At 34.9% G+C, this 18,517-nt stretch overlaps 1 long non-coding RNA gene across 3 annotated transcripts; it reads left to right on the forward strand.

Annotated features, from left to right (window-relative positions):
• The first annotated feature begins 825 nt into the window (after nt 1–825).
• Nucleotides 826–8,522, forward strand: LOC109262086 (uncharacterized). Of its 3 annotated transcripts, none has more exons than XR_008422522.1 (4): nt 826–989; nt 4,286–4,402; nt 5,087–5,201; nt 8,356–8,522. It is a non-coding gene; the product is annotated as an uncharacterized LOC109262086 (long non-coding RNA). The 3 variants fall into 3 exon arrangements; XR_002077628.1 differs by having other exon boundaries at nt 4,289–4,402; XR_002077629.2 differs by lacking the exon at nt 8,356–8,522 and adding an exon at nt 6,406–6,608 and having other exon boundaries at nt 4,289–4,402.
• Nucleotides 8,523–18,517: the final 9,995 nt, after the last annotated feature.

The raw sequence follows: 18,517 nt of genomic DNA on the forward strand, positions 1-18,517 counted from the left end.
TCATCTCTAGAACCCAGGATCTCCTGACAACCAGTCTATTTTTTCTCTCCATTTTTGGGGCTGTCATTACCATTGAATAGCTTATAAACTAAGCTGTATTTACCATTGTTAGTAATGCTATAAATATTCAGTAAAGATAAAACTTAAAATTACAAGTTTATCTGATATTCTGAATTATCATGAACTATATTATTGCATAGAAAAGCATAAATAAGATAGACACAGCAAAACTTTAACCTTTTTAGTTTAAAGGTAAATTTCATACTATTGAAGCATTACATTTAAAAATTTTATCAGCCATCACTAAATATTATTTTTTATTCACACATCTGTTCTTCTTCAGATTAATGGCACTATTTATAGGTCCTAAAATTCAACACTATAGTCAATTTAAATCTACACATTCTATTAAAATAAATAATTAACTCTGGAATTCCAAAGAAAATTTATCTTTATCTTTAAAGATAAATATAGACTAAGGCAGAATGACAATTTTGTACTTTTTCTATGAAACATAATTTATACCTTATATGAGTTATGACTGAGCACCCTCAAAGTCACTTATTTAATAAGGAACTGTTCACATCACTAAGCAAATCTCATAGCATCATACAGGTCATATCTTTTCAAGTCCTGCTTCTACCAACCTTCCACTTAGTCACAAAGGCCATTGCAGGTATAGTCCTTTGATAGAAGGTGATTTTCGTTCCAAATTCAAAGCAACATAAGCAGTTTAGCTCAGTGAAAATACTAACTCAGAGCAATAAATGTTTAGCACTAGGCTTTTCGCTAGCAATGAAATGTGTGCTTCTGTCTGCTAGATACCAAAAAGGTCAGTGATTCTCAAGCAAACAGCTCCCTCCACTGGCTCAACCATCATCATATGCTCTGAAGTCTCAAGTCCCTTGAGTTCCCCTCCTACCACGTTTGCATATAGACCACAGAATGCTAGGGCTGCTTGAGAATTTAGAAACACCGAATTAAAAAAGGTGGGTCAGCCAGCAGCTAAGAGGTAAAAATCCCTGTAGAGTACTAAGATCTCAATGAAAATTTTATGAGATGAAGAAATACATATTAATACATATAAATACCAGAACTGCTTTCAGGGAGAGCAAGACCTGAAGTTGGGAAACTCTCAAAAGTAGCCTGCAGTTCTGAGAGCATATGATGGTAACGAATGGAGGAATGATGATCTTCAAACTCCCATCAAAGGGTAGTGGGTCTGGCTGGGCTTTTGTTTTACTGACTGGGTATTGAAATTTAGGGAGTGAACTGAACTGCTTGGGTCAGAGTCAAGACTGAATATTCTGTTATACTTGTTCGCCCTTTTCTCACAAAACACTCATCTTCTCCTAAAGAATATTTTCAATTTGAAAGAATGCTTATTATTAACCTATCTGGGATGCCTATATTTCTTTGTTATAGGTATTGTACAGTGCAACCTTTTTTATTTTATAAGTGGGGAGGTTTATAAAGATGGAATTGTTTACTAAAAATATATTCACCTAGACCCTGACCAAATCACCTGACAATCTATTCTTTATAGAACACTTTTTCACAAAGTGTTGTTCCTGGACCACTAGCAGTTTCATCATCAACTGGGATTTGTTAAAAATGCAAATTATTGGGCCCACCCCAGACCTAGCAAATCAGAAGCTGAGGGAGGGGTAGCAAATCTGTGTTTTAAAAAGACTTCAGATGATTATGATGCACATTAAAGTTTGGAAACTACTCTGACAAGTGTAACAAATATTTTAAATTATTTAATAACATTACCGAAAACAAAAAAATTAACAGTATTTATTGTACTAAATTTTAGTAAGTAAAATCAACCTATAAGCTCTGTTCAGACTGATTATCTTCAATAGATCTAAGATGGACAAATTGTTCTCACACGCTGACTGTACCCCTTCCAATATCCCATTCTATTTTGGCCAAAAATATTTATTCATGTCTCAGGTTCACTGAAGGAATAATCCTGTATGATTTTTTTTTCTCCCTAATATTCAATCAAGTTCCAGATCAAATTGCTTTTCCCTTTTTCTCTAGGCATATTTTTTCTTTTTTTTTTTTTTAATTTTTTTTAACGTTTATTTATTTTTGAGACAGAGAAAGACAGAGCATAAACAGGGGAGGGTCAGAGAGAGAGGGAGACACAGAATCCGAAACAGGCTCCAGGCACTGAACCATCAGCACAGAGCCTGATGCGGGGCTCGAACTCACAGATAGCGAGATCATGACCTGAGCTGAAGTCAGATGCTTAACCTACTGAGCCACCCAGGCACCCCAAAGGCATATTTCTACCAAAGCTATCTTAACACTTCACTTACTCGTTTATAAGAACTTCCACTAATGGATTCTATTTGGGGGCTCTGAGGCCTCAGTCAAACATCTGACTTCAGCTCAGGTCATGATCTCAGTTTGTGGTTTCAAGCCCTGCGTTGGGCTCTGTGCTAACAGCTCAGATCTTGGAGCCTGCTTTGGATTCTATGTCTCCTTCTTTCTCTGCCCCTCCTCTGCTCACACTCTGTCTCTCACTGTTTCTCTCAAAAATAAATAAACATTAAAAAAAATAGATTCTGGGGCACCTGGGTGGCTCAGTCAGTTAAGCATCTGACTTTGGCTCAGGGCATGATCTCACGGTATGAGTTCGAGCCCCACGTCGGGCTCTGTGATGACAGCTCAAAGCTTGGAGCTTGCTTGGGATTCTGTGTCTCCTTCTCTCTGCCCCTCCCCTGTTCATGCTCTGTTTCTGTCTCTCAAAAATAAATAAAAACATTAAAAAAATAGATTCTATTTATTTGAGGGGCAAAAAACATTTTATTCATCTTTGCATATCACCCCTCCCCTCAAGCAAAGTATCTAGTACAGAGTAAGTACTTAATACATGTTTGTTAAATGAACAATTGGATTAATTAACCTTATCTGGTCCTCAAGATTTTTAAGATTCTTATGACCACTGGCTTAAAGGAGAATTCTAGTGAATATTATTTAGATAGTTCTCTGCTCAACTAAAGAGCTAAAAAAGTAATGATGTCTGGATCTTTCCCATACTGCCCCACCCCACAAAGACTGAATGGTTATGAAATGCAGTCAGGTCATCAGAATTAAAAAAAAAAAAATCCTCAGGTGATTCTACTGTGAAGTCAAATCACTGACCTGGAATGATCTCCAAGTTGATATCGAGAATTGTATTACAATAACAGGTTCAAGCTGTACCACCACCTTTACGGCAAACCTATTACATAAACATCTGGTTTAGTTCTACAGAATTGGATTATTGAGTTTATGTACTGTCTCCATGCAAAAAGTAGAAAAATATGTTTAAAAAGTTAAAGAGTTCAGTACTTAGAAAACAATAATGAAGGACAAACATTTCTACTGATAATACTAATTGCCTCAAATATCTTACCTAAATCTTACCCCAAGTCCACAGCTGATATATTGAAGTACAATTTTCATAGATAAAAATCTCACAAGCTTCTGCCTCAGTCAACAATACTATTTTAGGATTCTATGCAAAATGTCTTTGCTTGGCTAGACAGTCTCTCAGAGCTACATTCTGGTTCTTTAATAAAAATGCTATTCTTGGAATATCAATCCTTAGTACCAACTATTTGAATATATTTACAATAGATTTCTAGTGTAATGTTAATATATTCTTAGTACCTTTTTTGAAAAATATGGAACACTTTGATCATCTGGGCCAGAAGTTTCACATTAGTGGTCCCTGATATGTATATTGTACTGAATTCAAAATGAAAATAGAAAAAGGCAAAGACAAGAAAAAGAGAGAGAAAAAACATTTTAATTCGGGTGTTTAATTTAAAGTATGAATTTATTATTTTTTTAACATAAAAACTGGAATGTTTAACAATACCGGGCAGCAGCCCTTCATGACACATGAGAATGAAAGCCAGAAGCTACAATGGCCATGTTTACTCTTTATAGGTCTCCAACTCTTGAGTTTGCCATAGTCCCCATGAAGGTTGCTTCACTCATTTATTAACAGACTGGCTCTTTCACCCTATCTTTAGGCGGACCTCAGGTTTTATAGGTGGGGGTATTAATGCTAAGTGGGAAGATGGAAATAGGATGAAACAGATTTAAAGTTAAATTTAGTGGAGGAAGGTAAAGCGAATTCTCTCTATTAAGTCAACCTGATAACCTTATCTTTGTTAAACCCAGTTCTACAAAAAGTCAGAGTCCCATGAAAGAATCAACCTTACAGTAAGTATACACAGTCCATGTATTTTCATTTTTAAATTTTTCTTTATTTTTTAAGTAGGTTCTACACCCAGCATGGAGCTGAATGCAGTGCTTGAACTCACAACCTGAGATAAATACCTGCGCTGAGATCAAGAGTTGGACACTCAACAAACTTACTGTATTGTATTGCATTGTAATGTATTTTACTTTATATTTATATTTTTTTATTAAAGAATGTGCCAGCGGGGAGAGGGCCAAAGGGGGGGGGGAGAGAGAAAGGGAGAGAGAAAGAGAAAGAGAAAGAGAGAGAGAGAGAGAGAGAGAGAGAGAGAGAGAGAGAGTCTTAAGCAGGCTCGAAGCTCAGCATGAGCCCGAAACAGGGCTCAATCCCATGACCCTGGGATCACGACCTGAGCCAAAATCAAAAGTGGGACACTCAACCTACTGAGCCACCCAGGCACCCCTGGTCCCAGTGTTTTTAAAAATAACTAAGGACAACATGGCTGGGACAGGAAAAACAAAATAAAAAACGTGGAAGAAGGAAATTTTAATTTAGAAAAAAGCTGCCTGGATGTAGAGATGGTTTATGAATTCCAAATGCCAATATGTCTTATAAATTATAATTCAGAAAGGACTAAATAAATCAGTTTATACATGTACATAGACACACATAGTAGCAATTATTTCCTCATATTGTCATCTTTTCTCTTTGTTCTTGCTTAAATTTCATGTAATCGACAATTTCCAGCAGCTTTGTTTTGAGTACTCTGTCTTTACAAATGCTCTGATATGGGTGACTACAGCTTTTGAAATCTCTATTGTTATAATCCCAAATATGTCAGCTACAGGAATCTAACTATCCTAATTTTTCTTTCAGCTGCCTCCAACTTCACTGCCTACATTTGCTTTGACTGGCCTTCTTTGATCACTTCCTATGGCAGATTTTTAGTATCACCCCCACTTCTCCATTTAAGTTGGAATGTTCTTTGCAGGTAGTTACACAACTGTATCTATGACTCTCTAAGCTAAGAAAGAGAAGAACAAGCCCTCTCTTTCTCAAATGTGCCAAGAGAAAAAATATTTCTGAGAGATATTGTAAAGACATAACTTTCAAAGTATTCTTCTCTTTCCTTTGATTCTCTCAACACTGACAAAGGGTCAGAGACTCACACATAATAATGTTCTAGAACTTGAGGATTTAACTTTGTACTGTGTTAGCTTTATTCTATCGTCGCTTTTTTGTTGTTGTTATTTAGGACTGGGGATTCAATATCAGAATGAAAGTTGTTTCTTTGTGTATTATAGTAACAACTAGAGAATATTTACTTCATTAGAGAATGATTGGCAAACAATATCATAACTTTTTTAGCCAGAAAAAAAGGGAAAGTAAAGAAAAATTTCCAGAATTTCTGGAGAGTCATAAATACACACCCTGATACACACTATCTAAGTATCTACACACATGAGTACATATTAACTCCATATAAAACTTATTTAGCCCAGAGATTCACAATCTCAATATCATTGATATATTGGACCAAATCATTATTTATTTTGAGAGGCTCTTCTGTACATTGCAAGATATTTAGCAGCCTCTCCAGCCTCTACCCACTAGATGCCAGTAGCACCCACCAACTCCTGTAGTAATAATGAAGGATATGTTCCTAGATATCGCCAAGTGTCCCTTGGAAAGCAAAACTGTTCCTGTTGAGAAGTACTGATTTAGTCCTTTCTAAATGGATATTCCTGCTCATCTCTACGTAATAGATTTCAGATATGAACTTTAAATGAAACTTGAAAGAGTATAAGTATCTAGTAATATTATTTGATCCAAGTTATAAATCATTATAGTCATTATTAGTCAACAGTTATGAAGCACCAACCATATGCAAGTTCTATTCTCCCTTTTCATCCTATTAAACTCAAGGTCAGACTTACATAATGGCTTAATTAGGCATGACATGATTTCAGGGTGTTAGAAAGTTAATTTTGAACCAAAAAATGTTCACCATACTAATAGCAATTTTTCACTGTTTTAAAACTGCCTAATAGTCTAAAAATTAAAGACTTCTTTTGGTTGAACAAGCTTTTTATATACCAAATTATAAAGTATCATGGTTATGGTAGATATTTTGATTCATTCTCAACTTTACCTGGATTTGTGTATTCTGATTTGTCTTCTTACTATTGCTTTAGCTGAAATGTACACACCAGTAACACACATTTTGCCAGAGTTGGAAAAAAAAATAAGAAGGTTAAATCTTACTCTTGTAAGTCCTTCAAAGAAAGGAAAGTTGTGGTGACAATGTTGACCTTTGCCTGAGACCTATGCTTGGAAACCAGAAAAGGTTAAGACACACTCCCAATCATCTGTGTTCAGAGAAACTGAAAAAGACTACCCTTCCCATGCATACTCTAAGAAAAAAACCACCTCTACCACTCCTCAATCACATCTTTGTTTTATGAAACACCAAATGATTCCTATGCACATTAAAGTGTGAGAAGAACTCACCTGAAAGACCTTATCCTTAGTATCTGGGAAACAAACTCCTAGTGACATGTAAGGTGTGACATTTCTTTCCCTGCTTCTACTTGTGGCCAGTGTACTTAAAAGGATAAAACTATATTCCAAAAACAGAAGAAATTCACTGGACAAAATGCCTGCATAGGAATCATTTGGTGATTTTGTTAAAATGTAGATTTTTGATTTAGGAAGTTTGAAGTAGGGCCCCAGATTTTGCATTTTTTTTAAGTACGCTCTCTGTCCAAGGTATGGCTTGAACTTACAACCCCAAAATCAAGAGTAGCATGCACTGATGACTACGCCAGCCAGGTGCCCCACATTCTACATTTTTAACAAGCTCCATGTTGATACTAATGCTGGTGGTCTACAGGCACCAGAGAGGTTTTAGATCATGGCCTAAGGTAAAGGTAGAGTATGTTAAGAGAAGGAGCAGAACTATTAAGTATTTGGAAAAGAAAATCAAAGGCTGCCATTAGTTTCAAGAATTCTCTACTGCAACATCAAGTAGTTACACACAAGGGAATAAACTTGATTATGATTTATGTAAGCTACTGGTCATTTTTCCCCCTACAATTGTTATGTTACCTTAATTCTGAAAACTTTAAGAGACAGGGAGCCTCAAAACCATGTTGAAGACCTACTGGGGGCTGAGTTTCCTCGAGTAGCCTTATTTGATATAATCACCTTACAAAACATTACTGTTGGTATTTGTTTCACTTCTTGAGTGAGTCAAAGCCAAATATGTTCTCTAGCATGCTATGGTGGGGTTCCTCTAGTATGTGGTAGGGTTCCTCGACTCATGAGATCACTTACTCTTTTAAATAAAATTGATCTACCAATATGTTTGTTATTGTTGGAACACTGATAAAATTGGGAAAATATTCTGGAATAAATAAAAGATAAACACTCATTTTTACTAAAATGTCTTTAAAAAAAAACCTCAGTTTTACTTCACATATTTTTGGAATGAATAAAGTGACAAAATGAATCTCAGAAAGAATTAAAGATTGATATTCTGACTTACAATTTAATTTACTTATTTGGATCTTCATAAGGTGTATCAATATTAAAGTATGGACAGTCAAGTGAAGGAATTAATCACTTTAAATTTTACCATTTCCTTTCCATTAATTGAAGATAATGGTTAAATGAATGGTTTCTAATTTTCTTCTATGGTGTTTTGAGTTTTATGATATACATTTCAGAGATCACCTTAAAATGAACATTATGTTTATGATTAAAATACTTTAATGCTACAGATATTATTTATACACTTTAAACATTATACACTCTTGGGTTTCTCTGGGTAAAAAATTCTAAATAGTATTTTGGAGACACATAGATTAATAGATTTTCTATGTTGGTCTAGCACATTTGGGAAAGAACGCAGTTAAAAATAATAAATCCCTATTTTTAGTATTATACAGGCACCCTATTATAGAAATCACAATTCAGAACAAATTGCAACAAATTCAATGATGATTTAGGGATATACAACTCTAATAAAAGTGTCACCAGCTAGACCTCAAGACCTGAACTTTATTGCCCACCTGCATGTACTGCACAACCTCTGTCCTATATTTTTTCATAAATTCTTCTTTCTGGCTTACTTCTTAACACAGGCAAATGAAACCTGAAACTGTCCTGACAGGACCTCCAGCCATCCCAGACCACCCAGACCAGTTTGAGCTTAACCCCAGACTGGCACCTGCACAGACCATGGAGTGACATCTGGAATGACCAACAATTCCCTCTTCCTCATTATAATAATAAAATCTCTACCCAAGGAGAGGCACCAGCCCCATTTATATAACATACGATGTATGTATAGGCATGTTTCCTTAAGGTGCATGCATGACCTCATGCCCACCTCTACAAAGGATGACAAGGCTTCCCTATTTAAATATTCATCCTAACCCTAAACAAAAGGTACTCATTCACCCTTTCTCAGGAAGTCAAGGCTTTGGAAATTATTCCCAGTGATCTCCTTATTTGCCTCAAATAAAATTTACTTTGTGTGACAACCCTACCTGGTGTATCTGTGACTCACCAAGGAGTGAACTCACATTGGTTCAGTTACAAAAGCACAACAGGATTTCTTTTTTCTAAAAAGGTATTCTAAAAACAGTATTAATGTCTTCATCTAACTTTATTTTTTTATTTTTATTTTTTATTTTTTTTAATTTTTTTTTTTTTCAACGTTTTTTTTTTTTTTTTTTTTTTTTTTTTAATTTATTTTTGGGACAGAGAGAGACAGAGCATGAACGGGGGAGGGGCAGAGAGAGAGGGAGACACAGAATCGGAAACAGGCTCCAGGCTCCGAGCCATCAGCCCAGAGCCTGACGCAGGGCTCGAACTCACAGACCGCGAGATCGTGACCTGGCTGAAGTCGGACGCTTAACCGACTGCGCCACCCAGGCGCCCCTTCATCTAACTTTATAAAAACTCTCACAAAACATCAAAATATTACTTTATGTTTGACAAAATTATAACTCATTGCCTTTGGGAGTTTTAATCTTCCTACTCATTACTGTTTTCCTATTGAAATATTTTCAAACTTTAAAACTTCTCTTTTTCATTGTTTTTACAAAGTATCCTGTATGTCACTTCTCATTCACATGAATAATATAGGTTTGCACAAAACTTTGCATGCTAAATTTCAACTCAGAACTTCCTTCCAGTTTTATATGTAGGTCAGTCAGAAAGACCTCCAGTTCACCTGAAAATTTTTCAGAGACTGTAAAATGAGGGGGAAAAAAAGGAGAGAGAATCAATTTTAAGTACAAGAATGTGGACCATCCCTTGATATCAGTGCCCAACACTGGCATAACACTCATCAAATTCATCTTGGGCATATGAACCAAGTGGATCTAGTCTCTCACTTTTCTCATCATTTATTGATGAGTTGAATGAATAGTAGGTTAATCTTATGAATGACAGAGATAAGCTGGATTTCTTTCAAAGTGATCTTTAGACAGCCTTTGAAAAATAGATGTAAATCTGTGATTAGAATATGGGAGAAATTAACTAAGTGGGAAACCAACAAAAGAAAGGAAATGGCTTGAGAAATAGGAGAAATTTAGTACAAATAGGAAGTCTTATAACAAATTAAAATTTGGAAATGCCATTTGAAATCAAAATTTGGATTTTCTTTAACATTATGTATTTTCAAAGAAGTAAATGTCAATTTTGATTGTGTTGAAATATATTTAGAACATGTTTCTAGCTTCTCCAGTGTTGACATGAGTAGTTGGAAGAATTCTTGCGACTTCCCAGGTATACAAAGAGGGATTTTAAAGGCCATTTTTTAGGATTTCCACTACTTATGAGAATCATGGGAAACATCTCCTCATTTTCAAACACTAATTAATGAGTGCCTCAAATATCAACTGCTTTTAAAAGTATGTAAACAATAAGTGATCTAGATTTAAAGATTATGTTGTTCCTACATGTAAAACAGAGGATTCAGGGCAGATATTCATGTTTGTCTTCCACTCTCTTGTTAAATTTCTTTAGTGGGGTGTTTCTTCTCCTATCTTTGAATAAAAACTCATGCAGCTTTTTAAAGTTTTTCAGCTCACTCACTCTTAAATAAAAGAAAGTACTCTAACAAAATGCAGCCCTTTTTTAAAAAAAATAACTTTCATTAATTAAAAATGAACTTCATGACAGTTGCTTCTGGCCAAGATGGAGTTAACAGAAACTAAGTTTACCTTCCCACTTGAAACAAATGACTGGGAAAAATATATAAAACAATGGTTGTAAAGACACGAGGCATCAGGCAATGAAGGACAGTAATGTTTGAAAGACAAGAACAAATGAAGTGATAAAAAATAAATTTCAATTCATACTGACAAAGATTAACTCAAAGATTAACTCAAAGTGGATCATAAGTTTTTTTTTATTAAAAAAATTTTTTTTTCAACATTTATTCATTTTTTTTTTTTTGAGAGACAGAGAGAGAGCACAAGCAGGGAAGGGGCAGAGAAAGGGGAAGACATGGAATCCGAAGCAGGCTCCAGGCTCTGAGCTGTGAGTACAGAGCCCTATGCAGGGCTTGAACTCATGAAATGCGAGATCATGACCTGAGCCGAAGTTGGATGCTTACCCGACTGAGCCACCCAGGTGACCCTGAAAGTGGATCATAAGTTAATGTAAATACTAAAACTGTAGAACTTTTAGGGAAAACAAAAGACAAAAATTGTTGTGACCTTGAGTTAGGCAAAGATTTCTTAGATATAATACCAAAACCAAGGATCAATGAAATATCAAAATGATAATTTGAACTTTATCACAATTAAAAACTTCTGCTCTTCAAAAGACTTCGTTAAAGAATGAAAAGACCAGCTGCAGACAGAGACAATATTTTGTAAATCATATATCAGAAAAAAAGATTTGTATGTAGAATACACAAAGAACTTGGAAAATTCAATAGGAAAACAAGCAACTCAATTCAAAAAGAAATAGGCAGAAGACTGAACAGACAATTTACCATGGAAGGTATATAGATGGCATATAAAGTCATGAAAAAACACTATGACAAACAAGATACATGGATAGAGGCTAGATTCATGAAAACAGGCTCAACAACATTTGTCACTAGGAAAATGAAAATTAAAACAATGAGATACTCTATATACATAATAGAATAGATAAAACTTAGAAGACTGATTATACTAAGCGTTATGAAAAGACAGAACAGCTAGAATTCTCACACAGTACAGGTGGGAACAATACTTTGGAAAACAGTTTGGAAAGTTCCTAAGAAGTTAAACATGCACTTTCCATATGATTGAGCCATTCCATTCTTAGATATTTTTCTAAGAAAAAGTTAAAAATAAGTCAATGCAGGGGTGCCTGGGTGGCTCAGTTGGTTAAGTGTCTGACTCTTGATTTCAGTTCATGTCCTGATCTCACAGTCCCTGGGATCAAGCCCCACATCAAGCTCCACACTGACAGCACAGAGCCTGCTTGGGATTCTCTCTCTATTTCTCTCTCTCTCTCTCAGCCCTCTCTCTGCCCCTTCCCCACTCATGTGCACACATAATGGAATACTACTTAGCAATTAAAAGGAATAAACTGTTGATAAAATGCAACAACATGGACAAGTCTCAAGATAATCATATTGAGTGAAATGGACTAGACTAAAACAGTGTGTGATTCCATTTATATAAAACTCTAGAAAATGCAAACTAATTTAAAATGACAAAAAGAGGAACAGTGGTTGCCTGGAACCAATAAAGGAGGGAGTGGTAGAAAGAAGAGACAACAAAGAAACATGAGAAAACTGTAGGGAGTGATGGATATTTTTATTATCTTGAGTGTACTGACAGTCTCATGGGTGTGTGCTTACATTAAAACTTAATAAATTGTAAACTTCACATGAATGTGCAGTTGATTGGATGTCAATTATATCTCAAAACTGTTCAAACAGTGACAATTTTAAGATGTGTTTCTGGTTTCAATTCACAATGTTCTAAACATTCCATTTCCTTCAAACATATTCACCACTATTATCTTCATTTAAGGAAATATGATTCCATCTCTGTTTAAACAGCGAGGCCTGATAACCTTTGAGGAAGAAGATAGTAAGTTTCTTTTTTTTTTTTAACTTAGTAGCTAATATGTATTTTTTTTAGTTTCACATTTTTATTTAAATTCCAGTTAGTTAACATACAGTGTAATATTAGTTTCAGATGTAGAATTTAGTGATTCATCATTTTTATATAACACCTAGTGCTCTTCAAAACAAGTGCCATCAACCATTTAACCCCTCTCTCTGCTCACTCCCGTCCAGCAACCATGAGTTTGTTTTCTACAGTTAAGAAACTGTTTCAAGGTTTGATTCTCTTTTTTTCTCCTATGTTCATTTGTTGTGTTTCTTAAATTCCACATATAAGTGAAATAATATGGTATTTGTCTTTCTCTGACTGTATTATTTCACTTAGCATAATACTTTCCAGCTCCATCCACATTGTTCCAATTGGCAAGATTTCACTCTTTTTTTTTGGGGGGGGGGGGCTGAGTAATATTCTCATTGTGTATATATACCACTTCTTCTTTATCCATTCATCAGTCAATGAACATTTGGGCTCTTTCCATAGTTTGGCTATTGTTGATAATGCTGCTATAAACATCAGGTGCATGTATCCCTTCAAATCAGTAGTTTTGTATCCTTTGGGTAAATACCTAGCAGTGAAATTGCTGGATCGTAAGGTAGTTCTATTTTTAATTTTTTGAGGAACCTCCATACTGTTTTCCAGAGTTTGCATTCTCACCAACAGTGCTAAAGGGTTCCCCTTTCTCCACACCCTCACCAACATTTGTTGTTTTCTATGTCATTAATTTTACCCACTCTGACAAGTGTTAGGTGATATCTCATGGTAGCTTTGGTTTGTCTTTCCCTGATGATGAGTGATGTTGAGCATCTTTCCATGGGTCTGTTAGCCATCTGTATGTGTTCTTTGGAAAAATGTCTATTCAAGTCTTCTGCCCATTTCTTCACTGGGTTATTTGTTTTTTTGGGTATTGAGTTTGATAAGTTCTTTATATATTTTGGATACTAATATTTTATCAGATATGTCATTTGCAAATATTTTCTCCCATTCTGAAGGTTGCCTTTTAGTTTCATTGATTGTTTCCTTTGTCATGCAGAAGCTTTTTATCTTGATGAGGTCCCAATGGTTAATTTTTGGTTTTGTTTCCCTTACCTCTGGAGACATGTCTAGTAAGAAGTTGCTAAGGCCAATGTCAAAGAGGTCACTGCCCATGTTGTCTTCTAGGATTTTAATAGTTTCCTGTCTCACATTTAGGTTTTTATCCATTTTTAATTTATTTTTGTGTATGGTGTAAGAAAGTGGTCCAGTTTCATTCTTTTGCATGTTGCTCTCCAGTTTTCCCAGCACTACTTGTTGAAAAGACTGTCCTTTTTTCCATTGGATATTCTTTCCTGCTTTGTCAAAGGTAAATTGACCACATAGTTGAAGGTTCATTTCTGGGTTTTCTATTCTGCTCCATTGTTCTATTTGTCTGTTTTTATGCCACACTGTCTTGATCACTACAGTTTTGTAACATACCTTGAAGTCTGGAATTGTGATGCCTCCAACTTTGCTTTTGTTTTCCAAGATTGCTTTGGCCATTTGGGGTCTTTTGTGGTCCATACATATTTTAAGATTGTTCTAGCTCTGTGAAAAACACTGGTGGTATTTTGATAAGGATTACATCAAATGTGTAGAGTGCTTTGGGTAGTATAGACATTTCAACAATATTTTTTTCTTCCAATCCATGAGCTTGGATTGCATTTCCACTTCTTTATGTTGTCTTCAATTTCTTTCATAAGTGTTTTACAGTTTTCAGGATACAGATATTTTACCTCTTTGGTTAGGTTTATTCCTAAGTATCTAATGGTTTTTGGTGCAATTATAAATGAGATGGATTCCTTGATTTCTTTTTCTGGTGCTTCATTATTGGTGCATACAAATGCAACAGATTTCTGTATGTTGATTTTGTATCCTATAATTTTACTGAACTTGCATATCAATCTTTTGCATTTTCTGCATAGACCATCATGTTATCTGCAAATAGTGAAAATTTAAATTCTTCCTTGCAGATTTGGATGCTTTCTTTTTTTCTTTTTGCTGTTGATTGCTGAGGGTGGGACTTCTAGTACTATGTTAAATAACAGTGGTGAGAGTGGACAACCCTATCTTCTTCCTGACCATAGAAGAAAAGCTATCAGTATTCATCCATTGAAAATGATATTAGTTGTGGGTCTTTCATATAGTCTTTATGATTTAGAGGTGTGTTCTTTCTATCCTTACTTTGTTGAAGGTTTTTATCAAGAATGGAAGCTATACTTTGTCAGATGCTTTTCCTGCATCTATTGAAAGGATCATAGAGTTCTTACCCAGTCTTTTATTAATGTGACGACGTATCACATTGATTGATTTGTGAATATTAAACCACCATTGCAGCCACCAAGGTTGCACTTGATCCCACTTGATCATGGCGATTATCTTAACGTACTGTTCAATGAATGTGTTATGAATTAATGCATATATGAAATAATACATTAAATTAATACATATGTATATTTATTAGCACAAAATCACATAATAGCATTTACAACTGATATGATGGGAGAAACAAAAATAAAACCAATATAAAATCTACCCTTCATTAATTTAATGAGTAAATTACACATTATAAGTTCATGAGTTCTGTATCTTATCAAGACATTTTGGTCTCTGTCCTAAGGAAGCTTATAATCTAGATGTCAAGTTGGTAAATAAATAACTAAAGCATAAAATGCTATAAACACACTTGACTCCTGAGTCTAACTTGTTCTATGGGTTCAGAAATTACATCTTCAGGGAAAGAAAACACTGTTGGGGATCAAAAGAAAGCAAAGAAATTGACCAGTATATTTAACTGTATGGGGGAACAGCACATGTGAAGAGCTTATTGTGCAAGAGAGTGGAGTGCATTTTAGGAACTGAAAGAAAATTATCATGGTTGGAATATATGGAAAAAAGGATAATTTGATTCATGGTAAAACTGGAGATGCAGATGGCAATGAGAATATTTAGGGTTCTGATGGTCAATGTAAGAATTTTTTAATTTAAGGAAAACTGGGGAGACAATCACATGGTTTTAAGCTAAGAACCTATGTTTCTTACTTTAAAACATTTTCTTTCTTTAGTTTAAAAAATAAATTTGAAGGAGGTAAAACAGATGTGGGGAATCTGATTAAGTTACTTCTATAATAGACTGGACTAGAGAGAATAATAAGGGATTGGTTTCATGGTGTCAGTGTTTGGTCTCTGTGTTGAAATAAGAACACATGTATTATTTACACGATATTATATTTTCAAAAAATTGTATATACAGTAAAATTTTGGTTTGCAAGCATAATTCGTTCTGGAAACATGCTTATAATCAAAGCATTTCTATATCAACATGAATTTCAAGAACCATTGGCTCAATTGTGATCCTATATATTTGGCATCACGTACTACTCATATTGCAGAATATCACTCGTTTATCAAGTTAAAATTTATTAGAAATGTTTGCTTGTCTTTCAGAACACTCACAGGACAAGTTACTTGCAATCCAAGCTTTTACTATATAGAGATTTATATATAGAAGTGGATGAGATGAATATCGAATATATATATGGATATTTAATATACATTTATATATCAAGCATAATTTTAACTATAATTTTTATACATTCTTAATTGAATATATATAAAATGTACTCTTGTATTTGATTTGCTAATATTTTGTTGAGAATTTTTGCATCCATTTTCATAAGGAATATTAGCCTGTAGTTTTTTTTATAATGGAGTCTTTGGTTTTGGAATCAAGGTAATGCTGGCCTCATAGAATGAGTTTAGAAGTTTTCCTCCCATTTTTATTTTTTGGAACAGTTTGAGAAGAAGAATAGGTATTAACTCTTCCTTCTTTAAATGTCTGGTAGAATTCCCCTGGGAAGCCATTTGGCCCTGGCCTTTTGTTTGCTGTGAGACTTTGATTACTGATTCAATTTCTTTGCTGGTTATTAGTCTGTTCAAGTTTTCTATCTTTTCCTCTTTAATTTTTGGTAGTTTATATGTTTCTAGAAATTTATCCATTTCTTCCAAATTGCCCAATTTGTTGGCATATAATATTTCTAATATTCTCTTATAATTGCATCTCTGTGGTGTTGGCTGTGATCTCTCCTCTTTCTTTGATGATTTTATTAATTTAGGTCATTTCTCTTTTTGATAAGTCTGGCTAGGGGTTTATCAATATTATTAATTCTTTCAGAGAATCATCTCCTGGTTTCATTGATCTGTTCTACTGTTTTTGCTTGTTGTTTCCACATCATTTATATCTGCTCTAATCTTTATTATTTCCCTTCTTCTCCTGGCTTTAGGCTTCATCTATTGTTCTTTTTCTAGCTCCTTTAGGTATAAAGTTAGGTTGTGTATTTGAGACTTTTCTTGCTTCTTGAGGTAGGCCTGGAAAGCTGTATGCTTCCCTCTTATGACCACTTTTGCTGAATCCAAAGGTTTCAGACCATTGTGTTTTCATTTTCACTTGTTTCCATGTTTTTTATTTCTTGTTTAATTTCTTGGTTGACCCATTCATTCTTTAGTAGAATGTTCTTTATCTTCCGTGTATTTATGGTCTTTCAATTTTTTTTCTTGTGATTGACTTCAAATTTCATCGTGTTGTCATAGGAAAATATGCAAGGCATGCTCTCAATCTTTTTGTACTTGTTGAAGCCTGATTTGTGACCTAGCATGTGATCTATTCTGGGGAATGTTCCACGTGCACTTGAAAAGAATGTGTATTCTGCTGCTTTTGAAATGTTCTGAATGTATCTCTTAAATCCACTTGGTCCAGTGTGTCATTCAAAGCCATTGTTTCCTTGTTGATCTTTTGTTTATATGATCTGTCGATTGATGTAAGTGAGGTGTTACAGTCGCCTTGTATTATTGTATTAGTATCAATGAGTTCCTTTATGTTTGTTATTATTTTATGTATTTTGGTGCTGTCAAGTTGGGGCATTAATATTTTTGAGACTTTCAGGGGTAGGAATGAGGACAGATAGGAGGTATAAAAAGTTCTTATTTGATTGTCACTATCATATAATGGATTGGCAATCTCTAGGTATGGCGGGAAGTTAAAACTGACTTTTGTTTCAAGGGGCATTTCAGTAGTTTCTCTAGAATTGAACTGTCCAATATGGCATTGGTCCAATTTGAAGGTACTGAGCACTTGAAATGCGGTTTCTATAGAGTAAAATACATGCTGATTTCTAAGGTTTAATATGAAGAAAGAATGCAAAGAATCTCATTAGGGCGCCTGGCTGGCTGAGTTGGTAAAGCATGTAACTCTTGATCTCTGGGTTGTGAGTTCAAGCCCCACATTGGGTGTGAAGCCTACTAAAGAAAATTATGAAATAAAGAAAGAAAGAAGAATCTCATTGAGTCTTTTATCATTTTGACTATGATGTTGACAAAAATGCATTAAATATCTCAAATTATATTTAAATTAGAAAAAATAGTTATTTATTTATTTATTTATTTATTTATTTATTTATTTACAGGGAGAGAGAGAAAGAGAGAGCACATGTGTATGCAGTTGCAGGAGTGGGGGAGGGCCATAGGGAGAGAGAGAATCTTAAGCAGGCTCCATGCCCAGCGTAGAGCCCTATGAGGGGCTTGATCTTACCACTGAGATCATTACCTGAGCCAAAATCAAGAGTTGGATGATGAACCAACCAAGCCACCCAGGTGCCCCAGAAAAAGTTAAAAATTTAAATGTTATTAAAATTAATTTCACTTATTTCTTTTTTTAAATTTCACTTTCTTACCCATTTCTTAAAATATGGCTACTAGAAAGTTTAAAATTACATATGTGGTTCACATTGTCTTTCTAATGGGCAGTGCTACTCAAGAAAATCCCCTCTTAGTCCTCTTGATACAACTTTCTTGGCAGTAGCAGGGCTCTTCCTTCAGCTTGTTACTTCAAATACAACCTTGGCTTATGCCCCAATGATACATTCCATTACACTTACTGCCAGCATCTCTTCATATTGGAAGGCAGCAGAATCCAGGCTGACATTCACTCTGTGGGTTCCTCATATGGAATGTGGGATTTGTAAAGGGTGCTGTGATGCACTGCCCAGATACCCCTTCAGAAAAGAAGGACTTAATCCCCGATGTAGTGGGAAGGTTACTTGCAGCTATCATCACTCTGGGGATCTTTCACCTGTGGTCACATTTCCCTCCC

Source organism: Panthera pardus, unplaced genomic scaffold, assembly GCF_024362965.1.
Source record: "Panthera pardus isolate Hobbes unplaced genomic scaffold, ASM2436296v1 HiC_scaffold_16, whole genome shotgun sequence".
Classification (NCBI taxonomy): Eukaryota; Metazoa; Chordata; class Mammalia; order Carnivora; family Felidae; genus Panthera; species Panthera pardus.